This window comes from Lactuca serriola, chromosome 7 (genome assembly GCF_051521515.1).
Source record: "Lactuca serriola cultivar US96UC23 chromosome 7, Lser_US96UC23_V15, whole genome shotgun sequence".
Classification (NCBI taxonomy): domain Eukaryota; kingdom Viridiplantae; phylum Streptophyta; class Magnoliopsida; order Asterales; family Asteraceae; genus Lactuca; species Lactuca serriola.
Window position 1 is genome coordinate 3,745,163 of NC_136414.1, and position 22,341 is coordinate 3,767,503.

Here is a 22,341-nt window from a genome sequence, read left to right on the forward strand (position 1 = left end):
GTTGGCTCCACCCGGGTACAAACACCTGTCTCTCTTTCGTCGGGCAACGTCACTCGTATCTTCACGAATCCGACGTCAGAGCGCGCTCTGCGCATGGCGTGCGTGATGCACACACAGATTTATGGATTTTTCAAATTCCGTGAATCCCCCGTACGAGCCTTGTTTTCGACGTTCTTTATACCCACATGATGGTCTTGATGAGTACTACAACTTTTGTTTATGTTGTTTTAGTTTATTCCAACTTTCTTTTTAACCTAATACTTTGTAAGGAGGGGGTATCGTAAAATGATTTTATAGAATCATAACTCTCTTATACAGGGTCCGTTTTTGGTCTTCATTGTCTCAAAAATCTTATCTAAAGGAGTATTACAATTCTCCTTTTTATGACTTTAGCTAAAACTCAACCGATCTCTCTACAACTTTTTATGACGCAAGTTTTTACGTGCGTTTGATTTTTATATTTTATAAAATTTATATCTCCTTCATATGAAGTCCAATTTTTATACAGTTTATATTTTCGGAATCATGTAGATGTGTACATTCCGATTATATTAAAATTTTCATATGATAGTATGGCTTTTCGCAAATCTAATTTCCAGCTTTTTGGTCTAACTATCCATATTTTTATGAATATGTGAGGATGTACTCGCATATATTTATTAATATTAAATAAATTGTACATCCTTAGTCTATTACATTTGTTCGTTTCTACTATTTCTAACAAAAGTTTGTGACATTTTTCCTTTAATTGCGACAACACCTCTGCTACGTCTACCATCCGCACCACCCATATCGTCGTCACCTCTGCAACCATCACCATCTCTAGCACATATGTCGTTGCCACCTCCATAAAATATCACCACATCCACCTCTACCTCTTCTGATACGTCCACTTACACTACCATAACTACCACCATCATTTCCACCACCACCACCACATATCTCATTGCCATCGCCACTGCCACCACCACCACCTCCACCTCTCCGATTAAGCAAGGTTCTTATTCTTAATTTTTTTGGAAATGTACCCGTTGGGTGACTGTCAGGTTCTATTCTAGTATCGGATAATAGAATAAAAGCTAAGGATTAAGACTTAAGCCATTAGTCATCAACCATAAGAACTAAAGATAAGGCTTATGGCTTAGTGCTTAGTGCTTAAGGCATAAAATTTGTGGTTTATGGCTTAGAGCTTAAGGCCTATGCCTTATGGCTTAGGGTTTTTAGTTTACCTTCGTCAAAAGCTAACCATACCACAAACTTAAACAACATACACAAACAAGTAAACTTTTTGATAGTTTTTCTCTACATAGGAGTTCCGACAAACCATAGAAAATCATATAATTTTGTCAATTTTATATAATCAATATTAATTAATATTTTTTTTAAATCTATTATTTGATCTATCTTTTTTTAAGAACTTCTTTTCGTTGATACAAATTTTCACCAAAAATTAAAATCCCCACACTAATTTTCCATTTCCCTCTTATTTCTTTATCCAACTTTTTAGTCTGCCTCTCCTTGATTGCGTTACCTCACTAGTGACGGAATTGCATGATTATCATCAGTGACTGGTGCCTTCCCCTGTGAAACCTCTTACACTCTACATCCCATGTGGGTTGTCACCGCTCTATCGATCCACGTCGTCTCACTTCTCAGAGCCTGATGTCCTTGATGCTTGACTTATAAACATGCAAAACAAAGGTGGATCTCTATGTGGATATGCCATTATTGCTCTTAAATCTTAATCACTTAAACCCGTCTTGGTTTGTATTAGTAAAGAGCAGATCCCTTATTTTTTTAATTATTTACAAAGAAAAACTGTTTCCATCAACTTTTACTTTGTAGGAATGAGTAGCCTTATCGATAATATGCACACGCACATAAACTAATAATTGCAAGAAACAAAAAAACTATAAAATAATCTAACACTTTATTTATATGGTTTAACAATTTGCAGATGTCTATAACTTTCCTAAGAATTTATTAAGGGGTAATTCTATACATATCTTTAAATTGTTTCATCCTTTTTTGTATAATAATATGTATATACTCCAAGATTTGATTATTTATGTGAGTGACTATTTAAGGGGTATTTCTATACATATCTTTAAATTGTTTCATCCTTTTTTAGTTTAATAATATGTATATACTTCAAGATTTGATTATTTATGTGAGTGACTATTATGTGAGTGAGAATGTATATATAGTAGCATTTTTTATTAACTACTTTGTGAATTGGAAATAAAGATAATTTGTTTTTTTTAACTTATTTATCTACTTAAGTGTTATAATCATGTTCTTATTACACCTTAGATCGATAAGCCAGTTTATCTATTAACTATTATAATCATGTTCTTATTCACCTTAGATTGAAAAGCCAGTTTATCTATTAACTATTATACGCATGTGTGGATCTTACAGGGGTATCCCCTCTCGTGGGCCTGAGGGCTGGGGGTTTTATAGCGGGACATGCTGCTTTAAAAGCAATCACAAGCAAAGTCACCAAAGATGAGGGATCGTGCCTAGAAAATCAACACATGTTCATACCATTTGCATTTGATACGTTTGGTTTCCTCGCACCGGATGCGGTAGAGCTTCTTAAAAGAATACAACGAATCATGGATAGTAATTTTATATCCTCTAGATCTTTGGATGTAGTCTTTAAAAGAATTAGTTTTACCATTCAAAAAGACTTAGCGGTACAGTTTGTTGTCCGTTTGTCATCTCACTCATTGTACGATGACAATTAAAAGTTTAGTTATTAAAAAAGAACTGCAAAACAATATGTGGATTTAATGAGATCTGTAATATCAATTAGACTCCGTATTATTCTAACACCCTGACCTTTTGACTTTGAATATCATTGTAAATACTTTTTTACATTTTAAAAGTTTTTATCTTAGATTTTGTAATATAACAAAAAGTATTCATAATAATGATATCCAAAAGGTAGACTATAGTTGTTTATCAATCATAAGAGGGGTAGTGGCAAAAGCATTAAATAATTTGCTAGGTAGTGGTATGTGAAGATAAAAGCAGTAATGGTTAAAAAGTAGTTGTCACATGATTTTGGCATTGCTCTTGTTGTTGTCTTTTGTTTGTGTTAATGTTTAGTGGTAGCACCGCAAACCGGTCAATGAGATGATTAAATATCACGATCAAAAAAATTTAATATGGGAATAAAGGGCATCTTCTAGATCTTAGATCATCTACAATAATTAGATTTTTTTGTTGAGCTTTATATCTTAACATCCCAAAAACACCAATACATCTAAGATGGGGTTTTCACGAGCTTATGTATGTCACATAACAATTTTGATTTTCTATTAGTTTATTCTTTTTACAACAATCGTCTTTTTTGTTGTTTATGGGACCAATCATTTAATTAAAAAAAAATCCTCTAAGGGCATGTAAGTATTGCCAATAAACTTATTATGAAAAAGCTCTTACCATAAGAGCTAAGCTTTCTAAAAGTTTATTGAACTAAAAACTTAAAAAGCTTTTGAAAAAATTCATATCGTGGATGCTTTTAGTAATGTTAATTATATTTTTATTACTTTGTTATTTATGAGTCAAATATAACATTATTGATTGAAACCCTTAGTCAGATAATACAATGATTACAATATAGTTTTGTGGCTTATCCATGTATCATGTAGATTCTTCTTATATATAATAGAGATAAACATTGTTAAGAAAATATGCATAAAAACCCTTAGGATGTGTTTGGTAAAATTAGTTGGAAACTGAAAGTTATAGTTTTATTTATGTAATAGTGTTTGACAAAAATAGTTGTTAGCTTTTGGGACCACTTCTTTTTGTTATTGTACTGCACCCACTTATACATCAAATTAGAGACAATTGAAAGCATCTTCTTCATGCTTGGTACCTTGATGATGGGATCGTCATTGGAGATTCAGAGGAGGTGGCCAGACTATTGAACATCATTAGGGTGGCAGACCCAGGATCGGGGCTTGAGCTAAATATCAAGAAAACTGAGCTCTTTTGGCCTTCATGCGATGGTAGGAAGCTTCGTACAAGTTTATTACCTACTGACATTGGGTGACCATCAGTGGGGGTGAAGCTTCTTGGGGGATCTGCTAGTAGAGATGCGAGTTTTATTAATGGGTTAGCCATGAAGAGGGTTGCTAAGGCTGTTGATTTGATGTGTCTTCTACCACAGTTACATGACCCCTAGAGTGAGCTCAATTTACTTTGATCTTGCATGGGCATCGCCAAACTTTTCTTTGGCCTGAGAACGTGTCAATCCTTTCACATGGAAGAGGCTGCTTTGTGTATTTATAAAGGGTTATGTGGGTTGATTGAGGACATTGTGGTTTGCAGGGGTTCGTTGTTTGGCGACTGGCTTCATTACCAATTAGGTTCGGTGGTTTGGGGTAGTACTCACCAATTGAGGCTTCCTACTATTCTTTTGTGGCCTTACGAGCTCAATCGCGGGTGTTACAAGACCACATATTAGCAAATAGCGGCATATGTGGTATGGATTCAGATTATGTTTGTGCTTTGGCCTGTCTTCGTGATATGATTTCGGGCTTTGACTTCATTGGTTTCACTAATAAGGATACCGTCCCTCCAAAAGCCCAACATTCATTGGCGAGTGCCCTTTTTAGTAAAATTGTCTAAGACATGGAAGTTCACTTCGACATGACGATTAGGCAGAAAGCAATTTTTGAGTGTCTAAGGGCCCCACATGCACATGATTTTCTTATGACTATTCCTATTCACGGTCTTGGCTAGCATATGTCGCCAGTGGAGGATCATGCCATCCTCAAGTGTCGCCTTATGATCCCTTTATTTTCGGTTGACGAGACTTGCCAAGTTTGTCACAAGGCATGCTTAGAATCCTATGGGAAGCATGCAGTTCATTGTAAAGAGCTACCAGGTTTCAAGTACTGACACGATCTAGTTAGGGATGTTCTTTTCGACACATTTAGGCATGCTGGGGTTTCTGCCAAAAAAGAGGCACCTGTGAACTTTCTGACTGACCCATTGGAAGGAAGATCAACACTTAGACCAGCTGATGTTTTAGTATTTGGATGGGCTGGAGAAAAGCATGCGTGAGTGGATCTAACAGGGGTTTCCCCTCTTGTGGGCTTGGGGAGTGAGGTTTTCACTGTGGGGCTAGCTGCTTTAAAAGCTGCATCAAGCAAAGTGGAAAAACATGAGAAAGTGTGCACGGAAATTCAACACACGTTTATACCCTTTGCATTTGATACTTTCGGTTTCCTTGCACAAGAAGTTTTGAACCTACTCAATAGAGTCCAACTGGTAATGCATAGTAATGTTATGACTACAAGATCTATAGATGTTTTTAAAATAATTAGTTTTACCATCCAAAAGGGGGTTGCAGCACAGCTTGTTGCTCGTTTACCCGCTACGTCTATGTAAAATTTTCTTCTTTATTTTATAAATGAAAGTATATGAATAAAAAATATATAAAATTATTTAAAAACTAAAAGCTACCAAAAGCTACTTGAAGTAGCTTTAAGATTCATAGGTTTTTGTTAAAAATAAACTAAAAGCTCTTGCCACCAAAAGAAGCTTTTTTTTACAAGTTTTTTTCTTAAAAAACTAAAAGCTGAAAGTTATGTGTTAAACACGTCCTTACATTCACAACAAACCAAATTTGAAGAGAATTTTGTTATAAATAGCACTGAAAAACAGTAAAAATAGTTGACATATTCTAAACCTAAAATATATTAACCATTAAGAATAGGTGTTTATTGCATATCATACATGAACACTTGGTAAAAATAATAGTTCTCTCCCATAAGCTAGTTGTTAAAGACAAGTTACCTACCTCTTCAAACTTTCTAACTCCCAGCAAACCTCTTAGACTCTCAAACGCTTAATGTTTTTAAAGGTTTAGCTATTATATCATCTAACTGATCTATAGAATGACAATAAATCAAATAGGTTGTTCCATTATGCATCATATCACAGAGAAAGTGAAACAGTACATAAATGTGCCTATTATAACCATACATGACTTGATTCTTAGAGAGTTAAATGGTCGAGCTATTATCAAAACTAGTAAAGAACTTGCGGCTACGCCGCTATAGGGGTAATATGAGAAAAATCGACAAACTTTAAAAGATATGTGCTGAAAGTGTAAATCGCCACAAATAGGGGAGAAAGTCAACAACCCCTAAAATTATATGCTAAAAGTGTACAAAAACCAAAAGAATGGACACTGGTGGAGAAAATCCAAAAACGTTGTGGGAATAGTGTGAAAGTTACCAAAATTGGAAAAATATGGTGGCAAAACTCAAAATGAGGTTTTTTGTGTTTTTATGTCAAAATGTAAAAGTTTTGAGTGCAAGGATGAAAAGTGTCAAAGTCACTAAAAATTTATGGCAAAAATGCCAAAATATAAAAGTTTCTACTGCAATGAAGAAAAGTGACAGTTGCTAAAGATCCGTGGCAAAAACCTAATGGTATAAAAACTTAATCAAAACACAAAAATGTAAAAGTTTTCACTTCAAGGATGAAAAGTGTCAAATTCACCAATGATTTGTGGAAAAAAACCTAAAGCCACAAAAGTTACTATTTTACTATTTATAAGCTCCTTTAGATTATATATATATATATATATATATATATATATATATATATATATATATATATATATATATATATATACATGCTTAGGTTATTCTATTCTAACAAATTATTGTGTGGATATTGTATGCTATGAGAATTAGTAAGAGAATAAGTAGTTTAGCAATACGAATACATTCAATCTTACATAACTATTGTCATTAACACACATTCTCACTAATTAAATCGTCTATAAGGTTATTATGCACTTATTATTATTATTCTCATTTCTGTTAGAATGTTTATTGGGTCGTATTCTGTCGGAATGAAAATGAGTGAAAAACGATGTATGAGAACAAAAATAAATAATAATTAGCGAGAATGCATGAAAATGACGATATTTTCGTAAGGTTGAACGTATTCGCATTGCTAAACAACTTATTTTCTTAGTAATTCTCATGGCATACGATATCCGCACAATAATCAATAATTAGTTAGAATACTTGAACCTAGTTATATATATATATATATATATATATATATATATATATATATATATATATATATATAGAGAGAGAGAGAGAGAGAGTTTGGTTCAAATGTTTCTAATATCTATTGTGTGCTTGTAGGATTGATTTTGGACCAATTATTTTAGTTATTATAAGAAATTAATTAATGCATATTAAATGCTAAAGTTTTAATTAATGTTCATTATATCTTTAACATGTAATATACAATGATTGGTCCAAAATCAATCCTACATGCACACAATAGATAATTAGAACACAATAACCTAACCCTGTGTGTGTGTGTCATATATATATATATATATATATATATATATATATATATATATATATATATATATATATATATATATATATATATATAATGGATTGTGATCCCTTCTTCATTGTGTAACCTAGCTTCATAATGATTATTTTCAACCAACTTTCTTCAATTACACAGCATGTAAAAAAACATTTTAGTTGGATTTAATGTTACAAGTGGTTGTTTTTTGGACAACCATGACACGACACCATCACTTAATGTTACAAGTGGTTGTTTTTTGGACAACAATGGCATGGCGTCATCACTTATCATAAAGACATATCCATATATACTTTTCCTGTCATCCATATCACAATCGTAGTCACTATTTTGGTAGCCAGTCAGATCTCCCTATCCTATTTAATACATGCTCCCGAACTTGGAATTCATTCAATATACCGTATATCCTTACTGCGTATGAATGTATATGATGAGTTTCCTATAATGTTCTAGAAGGTCAAACTAAAATAGTCAAACAATCAAGAAGTCAAATGTTGATTGGGATGTAAAGCTACAAAAAAGGTTAGAAATAATTAATTAGTATATAAATACTCAAGAGATGTAATCCAAAGAAAATTATACTGTATCACACTATGCCCAAGCTTGGTAAACGGATCCATCATCCATGTCACTCAAGTCATATGTAGTGGTTGAGCAAGAACAAAAGTTTAGGGGTAGCACAATTTTTTTACCCCGTTTTATATAATATGATTTTGGACAAATTACACGAATGATCCCTATGGTTGGTGTTTGTTACATGCCTAGTCCCTATCTCCATTTTTTAACCCTGCCAATCCTTAATAGTTTGGTTTAGTGCACGCCTGGTCCCTTATCTAACCTTCCGTTTTATTTTGGAGTTAAAACCCCCACATGCCTTGCACGTTGAGGGTTATTTCCGTCATTTTACTTATTCATCCTTCAAAAACCCTAGATCGGTGCATCCCCTTTTCTTCCTCTATGTTTGTTCTCTCATTTCATCTCTCGTTTCTTTAATGGACAAAAAATCAATAATGGTGAAATATAATTGCAGGCAACCAAGTGTTATACTGTCATCATGGACTGAAGACAACCCTGGAAGAACGTTTTATGGCTGCACAAAGAAGGTAAGGTCATTTTAATTCTAACTCAAGCTTTTGTGTGACAATGACCGTAAATCTGTTGGATTTAAACTTGGCATGTAACGCCCAAAATTTTCCAATAATTTTTCACAATTTAAAATCACTCTTTCATTCATAACTGTAATAAAAAAAATATCATTTTATCACAACAATCCAAAATATCACATCCCAAGATCATAATATGAAAAAAAAACTCCTCGTGTGTGTACTTATCAAGCTGGCGCCTTCCCGCGATCCTCACTGGTACCTGAAACACATAACACAACATTGTAAGCATAGATGCTTAGTGCGTTCCCCAAAATACCACACACACACACACACATATTAGCCACTCGAAGCTATAACTCTGTTTAACCCTCTGGTCAATGTGTCTCAGTAGGACCCTCCAAACCCATAACTCTGTGGGCCCTTTGGCCCTAACTCTATGGACCTTCCGGTCCTAACTCTGTAACTCTGTAACATACATAGCATAAATCACATAGAAATCTCATCATGCAAAAGCATACAAAAATACTCTGTCACATAACTCTAATTACCACTCTAGGTAAAGTATAGTGAGAAGACTCACCTCGGGTAACTCGGTAAATCTCGAACTCTGTAAAGTCGGGTCTAGACTCCGCCTAATCATATGAAATAAACATTCTAAATCAATACATCTCTCAAGGCTAGACTATTCCTTCTCTTAGTACTCTTAGAAGGGTAAAAGACCATTTTACCCCTCTCATGGCTCAAAGACCCTAAAGTTGACCAAACCATAAAAGTCAACAAAAGTCAACCCTCCGGGTTACGCTGCGCATACCAAACATGTACGTTGGGTAGCTCCAAGCGATATGCTACCCTGCCCACCCTCGCGATCACCCTAAACAGTCCAATGTACCGGGGCCCCAACTTGCCCCTTTTTCCTGAATCGGATCACTCCTTTCCAAGGAGACACTTTCAGGAGTACAAAATCTCCAACCTAAAACTCGAGCTCGGATCGACGCCTATCCGCGTAACTCGTCTGGCGACTCTGGGCCGTCAGCAACCTCTGTCTAACCTCCTGTATCTTCTCTGTCGTCTGAAGCACTATCTCAGTGTTGCCCATCACTTGCTGCCCTACCTCTCCCTAACCAATGGGAGTTCGGTGCCTCCTACCATACAATAACTCAAAGGGAGGCATACCAATGCTCGAATGGTGGTTGTTGTTATAGGAAAACTCAGCCAAAGGCAGATATGTGTCCCAACTCCCTCCGAAGTCCAGCACACATGCCCGAAGCATGTCCTTGAGCGTCTGAATCGTCCACTCACTCTGTTCGTCTGTCTGTGGGTGGTAAGCGGTACTGAAATGCAGCCTAGTACCCAACTCTTCATGGAACTTCTTCCAGAACCTGGAAGTGAAACGGACATCTTGATCTGACACAATCGAGTTCGGTACACCATGCCACGATACCACCTCCCTCACATACACCTCTGCCAACCTCTCTGCGGAAGAGCTCTCACTGATAGCAAGAAAATGAGCGCTCTTAGTCAGCCGGTCAACGATCACCCAAATTGCATCGACGCCTCTCGCGGTCCTCGGCAATTTGGTGATAAAATCCATGGAAATTTGTTCCCACTTCCATTGGGGAACCTCAAGCGGCTGCAACTTGCCATGTGGACACTAGTGCTCGGCCTTAACCCTGCGACAGGTCAAGTACCTCTCTACAAACCACGCCACATCCCTCTTCATACAAGGCCACCAATAATCTCTTTTCAGGTCCAAATACGTCTTAGTGGCCCCGGGATGGATCGAAAACCTAGACCTGTTCGCCTCCTCCATCAAAATGGCACGTGCCCCACCCTCAAATGGCACCCAAATCCGGCCCTGGAAGGTCATAAGCCCCCGTCTATCGGCAACGAACTCAGATATTTGTCCGATCACCCTCTCTCGCTTGCGATTCTCCGGTCGCATGGCCTCTACCTAGGCCTCCCTAATGGTGTCCAACACCAGAGTCATCACTGTCATCCTTATACAAACATCTCGCAAATGGGCACTCTTTGCCCTGCGACTCAAGTCATCGGCTACCACATTAGCCTTGCCCGGGTGGTACAGGATCTCACACTTATAATCCTTTACCACGTCCAACCATCTCCTCTGACGCATGTTCAGGTTGGGCTGATCCATCAGATACTTCAAACTCTTGTGGTCCGTGTATACGGTACCCCGAACCCCATACAAATAGTGACGCCAGATCTTGAGGGCGAACACTACAGCCCCCAACTCCAGATCGTGAGTAGGATACCTCGTCTCATGAGGCTTCAGCTGCCTCGGTGCGTATGCTATCACATGCCCTCTATGCATCAGCACCGCACCCATTCCCGATATCGACGCGTCACAATACACCACAAAGTCCTCCATTTCCCTCCATAAGGGCCAACACTAGGGCTTCGCACAATCTCTGGCAAAGTGTCTCGAATGAGGCCTGCTGCTTCGGGCCCCAACTAAAAGCCACGCCCTTCCGGGTCAGTCTGGTGAGGGGAACAACAATCCTGGAGAAATCCTGGATGAATCTCCAATAATATCCGGCCAATCCCAGGAAACTCCTGATCTCCGAAGGGGATCTCGGCACCTCCCAGCTCATCACCGCCTCAATCTTGTCTGGATCAACCAATATCCCATTCTGGTTGAGGTGGTGTCGTAGAAACTAGACCTCTCATAACCAGAAATCGCACTTGGAGAATTTGGCGTAAAGCCTCTCCGATCTCAAAACTTCGAGGACCTCCCTCAAATTCTCCTCATGCTGTTCTTTGGACCTCGAATACACCAATATATCATCAATGAACACGATCACCGAACGATCCAACATCGGCCTGCACACCCTGTTCATAAGATCCATGAACGCCACCGGTGCATTGGTGAGCCCGAAAGGCATCACCACGAACTCGTAATGCCCGTAACGAGTCCTGAATGCTATCTTCTGGATATCCTCATCACGCACCCTCATCTGATGATATCCAGACCTCAAATCAATCTTGGAGAACCTAGACACTCCCTGCAACTGATCGAACAAATCGTCGATCCTCGGTAAGGGGTAACGGTTCTTGACCGTCAGCTTGTTCAACTCCCGGTAATCAATGCACATCCGGTGTGCACCATCCTTTTTCTTGACAAAAAGGATCGACGCTCCCCACGGCGAGCTACTCGGCCGTATAAACCCCTTTCCCAGCAGCTCCTGAAGCTGCGAGGAGAACTCCTGCATCTCTGGAGGTGCAAGGCGATAGGGCGCCTTGGCGATAGGCGCTGCCCCCGGAACCAAATCTATACGGAACTCCACCTGCCTCTCGGGAGGCACACCCGGTAACTCCTCGTGGAAAACATGTGGGAACTCACGCATTATCGGGACCTCATCGACCGACCCCGGTCTCCCTGCACCTACCCTCGAATCCATCACATAAGCCACATACCCACTACAGCCCTGTTGTAGACTTTGCCTCGCCCTCGCGGCTGAACAAAATGTCGACCCAGAATGGGTACCCTCGCCATAAACCATAAGAACTCCCCCACTAGGGTCTCGTATGGTCACCAGCTGTCGCTCGCAGTCGATAACCGCTCCAAATCTGCTCAACCAGTTCATGCCCACGATGACACAGACATCTCCCATAACAATAGGCACCAAATCAATTGGAAACTCAACGCCGACGATCTCGAGTAGACATCCTCGAATCACATCAATGGCATACACTACTCTCGTCAGCTATGGAAACTCGCAAAGGTCGACTCAATGCCTCTCGACGAATACTGATGTGCTGACTGAAGGCTAACGACACAAAAGACCGACTCGCACCCGAGTCAAATAACACCAAAGTAGGTACAGAACACACAAGAAATGTACCTACGCATATCACAACATAAGCATAACACCAAAAACTCAAAATAAACATAGGAGAGAATACATACCAGCCACAACATCAGGTGCTACGCGGACCTCCTCTGCTGACAACTGGAAGGCTCTCCCGCGAGCCTTCGGCGCCTCGGCCTTCACCGGCCAACTCTCTGTAGCTCGAATAGCAGTAGGGACAGATCCCTGAGAAGCTCCCTGAGCTGACCCTCATAACTGCGGACACTCGGCCTTCCGGTGTCCGGTCTGGGTGCAGTGAAAACAAACTGCAAACCCCTTGGGGCAATCCTTGGCCATGTGCCCCTCCATGCCACACTTGTAGCATGTCCCTGCTCAGCACAACCCCTCATGACTCTTGCCACACTTGCCATAAGTGCGGCCCTTCTGGTTCCCTAATCTCGAATCGGTGGGCTTAGCTTGCTTGGCAGCCGGCTGGGACTGTGTCGGTCGTTGATCCCTCCCCTAAGACTCCGCCTCCTCCCTGTCCTGAGTCTCGAGCTCAATCTCCCTCCTCAGAATACTCAGATACTGACCCATACATGCCTGCTCGGTAGACACATGCTCAGGGTAGAACATCGCCCTCTCATGGAACATCCTGGTGATCACAGTAACAGACTCAGTACCCTGCTTGAGGGTCAAGAACTCATGGGCCAAACGCTCCCTTTCCACCGAGGGAACGTACTCATCACGAAACATAGCGTTGAACCTCTCCCAAGTCACCATAGCAAGCTCTGCTGAAGAATAGTGCGTTGTCACAAACTTCCACCATTCCTTCGCCTCCAAGCGAAGCTGGTTCAGCGCGAACCGAACTCTCAGATGCTCCGTACATGAACATGTGTAGAAGCACCCCTCAATGTCAGAGATCCACCTCGTCGCGTCTATCATATCCTGAGTCCCATCAAACTCTGGTGGCTTCGTGTTGCTGAACTCCCGGTACAACAACACGTCACCCCCTGCGGCCTGGCTGCAACAACAGCAGCTTCAGTAAGAGCAGCATACCACTCATCAAAAGTCTCAAACAGTGTGGTCTTGATAGACCCAAACATCTCTGGAATCTCAGCGTGGATGGCTGCAGCCACCTCATCATGAATCATCTGGCGGAGCTCCTCATCTCTCACACCCCCTCGCTAGTCCTTGGCCTATGGTGTGTCCCCACCATGATGTCTCTCTGAAATATAACACAAGATATTAGAGACTCTCTTGAGTGTACACACACTCGATATCCCACTCCTACTTGATCCCTGGTACCCTAAGGATTCTTACTTGGGCAACGCAATGATCTGGTGCCTTCGGTAGTACGGGCCCAATACTACCGTCCACACCGCATCAATATTCACCCCAAGTCCTCCTCCTAGGTTCCTAAATTCCAAGTACTTTATTCTCTCTCTATACATAGTCTACTCTCTAGCAGATCTCTCATAAGCTCCTAGTTGCGATCTATTCACTCTCAAGCATCTCCTAGCAGCAAAATCCCTAGGCTAAGGCATCACAAATCAGGCCACTCTAGTCCTAAAAAGCATACCTAGCCTACTTTAGCATGCATATCATATCATAACATATCTCATAACTCATAATGTAAGGGTGTTTTGGGAAATCACCGTTCGAGCACTGGCTGATCGTACACACTGCTCTACTCTGCTCTTTCAAAACTTTTTACTCTTGAGAAAAAGTTTTGTGAATTTTATTATGAAAATCACTCAAATCCTCAGTTTGAGTTCAGATACGCCTGTAGGTGCACCCGAATCCCTCAAACCAAGGCTCTGATACCAACTTGTAATGCCCAAAATATTCAAATAATTTTTCACAATTTAAAATCACTCTTTCATTCATAATTGTTATAAAAAAATATCATTGTATCACAACAATCCAAAACATCACATCCCAAGATCATAATATGAAAAAAAAAAAACTCCTTGTGTGTGTACTGATCAAGCTGGCGCCTTCCCGTGATCCTCACTAGTACCTAAAACACATAACACAACATTGTAAGCATAAATGCTTAGTGAGTTCCCCAAAATACCACACACAACACATATTAGCCACTCGAAGCTATAACTCTGTTTGACCCTCTGGTCAATGTGTCTCAGTGGGACCCTCCAGACCCATAACTCTGTGGGCCCTTTGGCCCTAACTTTGTGGACCTTCCGGTCCTAACTCTGTAACTCTGTAACATACATAGCATAAATCACATAGAAATCTCATCATGCAAAAGCATACAAAAATACTCTGTCACATAACTCTAATTACCACTCTAGGTAAAGTATAGTGAGAAGACTCACCTCGGGTAACTCGGTAAATCTCGAACTCTGTAAATTCGGGTCTAGCCTCCGCCTAGTCATATGAAATAAACATTCTAAATCAATACATCTCTCAAGGCTAGACTATTCCTTCTCTTAGTACTCTCAGAAGGGTAAAAGACCATTTTACCCCTCTCATGGCTCAAAGACCCTAAAGTTGACCAAACCCTAAAAGTCAACAAAAGACAACCCTCCGGGTTACGCTGCACATACCAAACATGTACATTAAGCATACCCGGCGTCCTCACAGAAACGCGGTGCGCGACCCCTTACATCGCGCGTACTAGGATTACGCCCTGCGTAAATCCCAGTTTCAGACTCTAAGCTCTTGAGGTCTTAAATAGTTAAGACCCACCTCCAACTTCTTGATCTGACCATTTCTAAGCCTCTTAATCCATAAAGTTGGTGGCTTTAAGCCTTTGCATGGCTAGACAAGTCACTAATACCCATAACATTCCATTTCCTAACTCTAGAAAGCTCATAACTCAAGCATGACCTCATAACAACGACCAAGATGGAAACTTTATGGATCTATAACACAAATATCACTGAAATGGGACATATCTAGGTCCATGGAGTACATTACACTCATAAAGTCTCCACCTTTGGGACTTTTAACTCTAGAAATGGTCCATGCACTCATCAAACCAAATAAAGAGGAAAGTTTTGAACTTTATACCTCTAGATGAAGCTCCTTTCTCTATAGATCTCAGATCCAAACTTGCACTTCAAGCCCTAGCCTCCACAAGCTCTTCTCCTTCTTCTTGACTAAAACACCAAGACACTTTTAGCTCCAAAACACACACACTCAACCTAAGAACGATGGAAGGCTCTCTCTTAGGGTTTCGCTCACTGATATGGAGGCTGAGAAATGAGCCTTAGCATCCTTTAAATAGTGCACAAGCCAAACATTTAGGTTTTGCACCTGGACCCGTTACACCCAACGTAACCCTGGGTATGCCCAACTTACCCAGGCGAGTGTGTGTCCAAATTAAGCGCATGAGCACGCGCAGCGTACTCCCCAGTACGCCCAACGTACTCATTTGCTACAAGAACTCTCTAAAGGGACCAATCTTGACAACTTGAAAAATATGGAAAGGTTAAATTGCTTTACCTGAATTTCGGGATGTTACATGGCAGGGACCTAAATGTAAGTTTATTGGATGGGTTGATGAGGAAGGATGTGGACGATGTATTGGGATAATTCCAGGGCTGTTGAAGGCTAAGAACAAAGTTGAAGCTGAGAATCGGTTGCTGAAGATTATCATTATTTTAAGTTGGGTGTTCATAGGAATCATTATTCGCAAGTTGTAGTGCTTAAGAAGACCCAACTAGTATGCTATGTAGGATGTTTATGTCTTTTTTGAACTTATTTTGACTTCTATGATCCATGTAATTGGCTGTTGTATGTGAATTTGAAGTGTTTCTGGAATGTATTTTGATTAAGTGTTTGGGAATTTGATAAAATTTGGTTAAGTGTTTGATTAAGTGTTTCTGGAACTTATATTGACTTTTATGATCCATGTATTTTGATTAAGTGTTTCTGGAACTTGTATGGAAAAGTAAACACTAACAATTGACAAAAACAACCAATAACATATGCTAACAATTGACATAAACAATCAATAACACAAGTGGGATTTAATAAAGTGTAATTTAGTTTCCATACTTTCCATAACATAGTTTCATAGATCAACAAAATGATTAACCAAAAGAAACACAATTTACCCAAAAGTATTAACCATAAGGACACAGTTTTACCAAAAGGACACAGTTTAACCAAAAGAACTGATTAACCAACAAAACATACTTTCACTAATGGATCAAGTCCCTTTCCCTCAACCAGCTTTTCCTTTTCCCTTACCAGAACCACCAGGACCACTAGAACCACTAGGAGCACCAGGAGCACTAGATTTTTGTGTTGGAATAGTGTCCAAGGTCATTAACTATTGGTAATATTTCCAATAATAGCAGGGTCCTTTTGAATTGCCCTCAAGAGTAGAATAAATAAATGGAAAATTAGTTTATTAATTACTATGGTTAATAATTAATTAGAAACTAATTGGAAATATATTTTGGGAATTAATTAACAGTTTAATAAATTAAAGGGTTGAATGTTTATTAATCGATAGTTGGTTAATCAGGAATGTTCCAGAACCTTATAGAATTAGATTTGGATGAAAATCATTCTATCCCACATGGGAAAGGAGTGAAATTTCGTGGTTAGGCCTCCATCCCACATGGGAAGGAGTACTAAACCCTAGGAGGCATCCAAGGCTATAAATAGGGCCTTAGGGATTTCATTCCTCTTTGCGCCTTGGCTTTAACTATTCATCAACCCTTCTTCCTCCTCCCTTAGGGATGATTTATAACCCCTTTGGGTTTGTGAAATTGACCCTTCTCCTAGTTATTTTTATTCCAGTCTTTGGTGTCATTGGGTGTGATACCATTAGAGGGATTCTGGTTTGGGTCCTTTCATCCAGGCAACTTCATGGAGGTTCAAGATCTCAAGCATGGAGATCAAGGGATACATAAGAGGTATGTTTTCTTACTTATGTTTTAGTTTTCTAGGGTTGATGTACTTAGCATGAAGCCATAGATCCATAGGATGCATGTACACTTAGGTATATCGTTGTTTTGATTTTTCCGCTGCCTAGTTTTAGAGTGTATTTGAAGCGTAGAAAACCCAACATTTTTTCCCTTACAACTCCTTGCATTATGACCAATGTTGTTGCACTTTGAACAAGCGACCAACTGAAGGACTCTTGATGAACTATTATGTAACGCCCGTGTTTCTGGGCTTGCCATTTTTTTTAGCAATGTAATAGTCTAGGTTAACCTTTGTAACCCATTTGAAATAATAAGAATGTATTATTTGACTATTATGTGTTTTGTGCTTAATTATGTGTCTTAATTGAATTAAGAATAAAAATAAGTGTCAAAATGAAATGTTAGATAAAGTCGATATCTATGGATAATGTTGTGATAGTTGAAACGAGGTTTTCGAATATATAAAGAATGCTGAAATCCAAGTTATAGCGAAGAAGTTATGACCTGTTGAAGTTTCGCGACAAAACCGGTGTGACACGGCGTGACGTAAATAGTGAATTTACGGAGAAGTGATATTTAGCCTTAGCCATCTAAACGAAATTCGTAGAGTTCGTTAAACCGAGAGCGTGCATAAAAAGATCGTCTAAATCTGACTTCGTATGAGGAAGTTATGATTTTTTGAAGTTTCAGCTTAGCTGTAGACAGCCCAAAAGTTCGAATTGGGATCGAGCGAGTTTTAGCCGAAAGAATCTAAACGAGAATCGAATATCTCGTTGATAGTAGTGTGTTGGTGAAAAGACAGACGAAAACGGACGTCAGACGAAAAAGTTATGAATTTCTAACGAAGTTTTTCTGTCCCGGCCTACTAAAAATATATAATAAAAATAAAATTCAAAATTAGCCGACGGAGTCTAAATGAAAGTTGTAGAGTATGGTCTGACCTACACGTGGATATAAAGAACGTAAAAAACGGAGCTCGTATGCGAAAGTTACGCAATTTAGAAGTTTGATGAGTCAAATTACGCGTTGCGTAATTTGAGTACGCCCAGCGTACTCGGATGAGTGCAACTTGCCTGACCAATACTCGAGTGCCACCAAATGACGCATGAAGTGACTTCAAAGTATGCCCAGCGTAACCAAGATTACGCCCAACGTACTTGGAGTTACGTCCAGCGTAATCCCAGACCCAGCAGCCTATAAATAGAAATCGAGATCAGCCGATTCTTTTGCCATTTTTCTTCCTTTCTCTCTAAGTTTTGCATCGTTTTGCGTGCCAATTATATCCCGAAGCCACAGTATCATTCCCGAGTCCCGAAGCAAGTTCCGAAGTCCCAAAGATCCCCAGAAGTGAGATTCCCGAGCCAAAGCTCTGCCCGCGAGGAGCCCGGTTTTTGTGAAGATCTTCCAGATCTACCGAAGAATACTACTTCTACAAGTCATAGTGTTGTCTGATCATCTTCTGATCAAGTGAGTGTGTAGTTACTTTCTTCTAACACATAATTATCTAGTATTTGATACGAAATATGTGTTGTGCATATATTTTGTTGTTATATGTGTGAATGTATATTCACTTTCTTCTATCTCATAGATATGATTCATTATCTATGATATACGTGTTATGTGTATGTGTCTCATTTGTTGTTTGGAATATGTATTGAATGAGAAGGCTATACAGGTTTTAAACTATGTATAAAAATATATATTTTTATCTACTAATATGTTTCGCGACAAAACCGGTGTGGCACAGCGTGACGTAAATAGTGAATTTACGAAGAAGTGATATTTATCCTTAGCCGTCTAAACGAAAGTCGTAGAGTTCTTTAAACCGAGAGCGTGCATAAAAAGATCGTCTAAATCTGACTTTGTATGAGGAAGTTATGATTTTTCGAAGTTTCAGCTTAGCTGTAGACAGCCCAAAAGTTCGAATTGAGATCGAGCGAGTTTTAGCCGAAAAAATCTAAACGAGAATCGAAGATCTCATTGATAGTAGTGTGTTGGTGAAAAGACAGATGAAAACGGATGTTAGGCGAACAAGTTATGAATTTCTAACGAAGTTTTTCTGTCCCGGCCTACTAAAAATATATAATAAAAATAAGATCAAAATTAGCCGACGGAGTATAAAAGAAAGTTGTAGAGTATGGTCTGACCTACGCGTGGATATAAAGAACATCAAAAACAGAGCTTGTATGTGAAAGTTACGCAATTTAGAAGTTTGACGAGTCAAATTACGTCGAGCGTAATTTGAGTACGCCCAGCATACTCGGATGAGTGCAACTTGCCTGACCAATACTCGAGTGCCACCAAATGACGCATGCAGTGAAGTCAAAGTACGCCCAGCGTACTTGGAATTACACCCGGCGTAATCCCAGACCCGGCAGCCTATAAATAAAAACCGAGATCAGCCGATTTTCTTGCCATTTTTCTTCCTTTCTCTCTAAGTTTTGCATCGTTTTGCGTGCCAACTATATCCCGAAGCCTCGGTATCATTCTTGAGTCCCGAAGCAAGTTCCCAAGTCCCGAAGATCCCGAGAAGTGAGATTCCCGAGCCGAAGCTCTGCCCGCGAGGAGCCCGGTTTTTGTGAAGATCTTCCAGATCTACCGAAGAATACTACTTCTACAAGTCGTAGTGTTGTCCGATCATTTTCTGATCAAGTGAGTGTGTAGTTACCTTTTTCTAACGCATAATTATGAAGTATTTTATACGAAATATTTGTTGTGTGTACATTTTGTTGTTATATGTGTGAATGTATATTCACTTTCTTCTATCTCATAGATATGATTCATTCTCTATGAAATACGTGTTATGTGTATGTGTCTCATTTGTTGTTTGGAATATGTATTGAATGAGAATGCTATACAGGTTTTAAACTATGTATAAAAATATATATTTTTATCTACTAATACGTTGGGCAGAACATGGGTAGATAGTTGATGTGTGATAAACAGATGAGAGGCCTCGATGTTGTTGTTGTTGATCTAGTTATTCAACAGAGTATGGATAACAACCACAGACTCTTTCTAGACAGTCCTGTGGAACGCTAGCAGGCTCATAACCTGTAGGTGTTGTGAACGATGTGTTCACCGGTGTACACTATCCCCCACATGGTTGCCTTTAGGACACTTATTGTTGAGGAAGCTCCTCTGCAGTAATGTCCGTCCTGATGAAAATCCTAGATTAGGTCCCATGAGATAGATGTTGTTTTAGGGACGTAAAGTGAGGATAACGGGAATGGGTAATCGGGTTATTGTTAGTTGGTAAAAATAAATATAATTATTTATTGCGGGTTGAAAATCCTATATGCTCACCAGGCTCCCAAGCGTGACCCACTCAGTTTATTTGTATTACAAGAAGTGGCGCAAGGGCATAAGATGGATGAATCATCAAGTTGTTTTGTTTACAAGTCTGTATATGTATATATTTTTTGAATGACTTGTAATGTTATCGTTTATGCTTTATGGTCTGTATCGGAACATGATATCCTGATTTTTGATTATGAAATGAAGTTATATTTCTTTATGAAATGTTTTGATAAAATAAATCTATTTTATCATGTTTTGTTTTTGGGAACAAATTTCGCAACTCTTTTAAATCAAAAGAATTTACTCTGAAAATGTTTAAAAAGCATAAATGAAACCGATCTTTTTTGGCCGAGATTTTGGGAATGTCACATATTACCCTTCACCATGTCATCAATTTCACAAGCTGATTTTCTGCGTTTCTTCTTTGGTCTACCTATTGTGACACGATTTTTAGGAGGAACCAAAGTTGTTGGACACTCAAACTTTTCCCACATGCTTCTCCCATTAATAGGCTCAATTTTGAATTAGTACATCTGTTTCCAAGTTTTTAGCCACTATACCTCATGCACCCAAGTTTCTGGTATTCCAACATCCTTACTATTCTTTCTTATCTCCCATATAGTAGCAACAACATGTTTGCATGGCATCCCAGTGAGTTCCCATTTCGTGCAGGAGCATGTTTGTTGAACCACATCCACCGCGCACTGGTCCATCCAAGGGCCACTTACCTGATACTTACCATTTCCACAAAAAACAGATCTATAATATTCTGCCTTTTTTTATATTTTCCAAAGTCTACATAGTTTTAGGTGTCAAAGGACCAATACATTTCCCAATGGCCTTTTCTACATTCACAATCTTCTTCATTAGATATTCCCTAATGAACTCTAGGCCAGTTATAATTGGTTTATCACAGCCCTCGTTCAGTTTTCCATTGAATGTTTCACACAATTTATTAAGAATCACATCAGAATGTGCTCTCCCTGTCCAATCACATCACTTAAAGTCAATAATAAAAAACTGCATAAACCAGGAAAACATAAAGAATGTTACTAGAATGAAATGTTATACCAGTGAAATGGGACCTAGACCAGTGCTGGGGTGGTATCTTCCTAAGCCACTCATCACAATCCTTGTTCAATTTCTTTAGCTCTTCCATGCCTTTGTTAAACTGTTGTACATGTGTTACAGTTGCACATGTCCATAAGAGGTCTTCGAAAGTTTTACCCCTCCACTTCTTCCTCATGTTATCCCGAATGTGACGAACACAGTAACAATTTTCAGCACAAGGAAACAAGGTTGCAATTGCATTTAGAATACCCTAACAATCATACATAGATTTTTTTAGTAAACAATTTACAAATAAAGTAAACAATATTTGATTTTAGTACCTTTTGTCTCTCTGTTATAAAACTGAAATTAGAATTAGTATTCAAGCCAAGATCCTCCCCAAGACAACTCAAAAACCAAGTCCATGAATTGATGTTCTATGTTTCAACCACTGCATATGCCAATGGATATGTGCCATTACTACCATCTAGTCCCTGCATTTTTATGATAAATAACAATCATACATAGATTTTTACTTATTTTTATGTATAACAATAAGTAAAAGAACAAAAATTAAAACTTACCACAACTGAAAGAATTTGTCATGGAAATGGACCCTTCATGAAAGCACCATCAAAGCCAAGAAAATTCCTCTTTCCAGCTGCGAACCCTTTCTTTAAAGATCCTAAGCATATATAAATGCGTCTGAATGTCCTAGTTTCACTATGTGGATTTCCTTCGCATTCAACATCAACCCTAACAGTCATATCTGGGTTA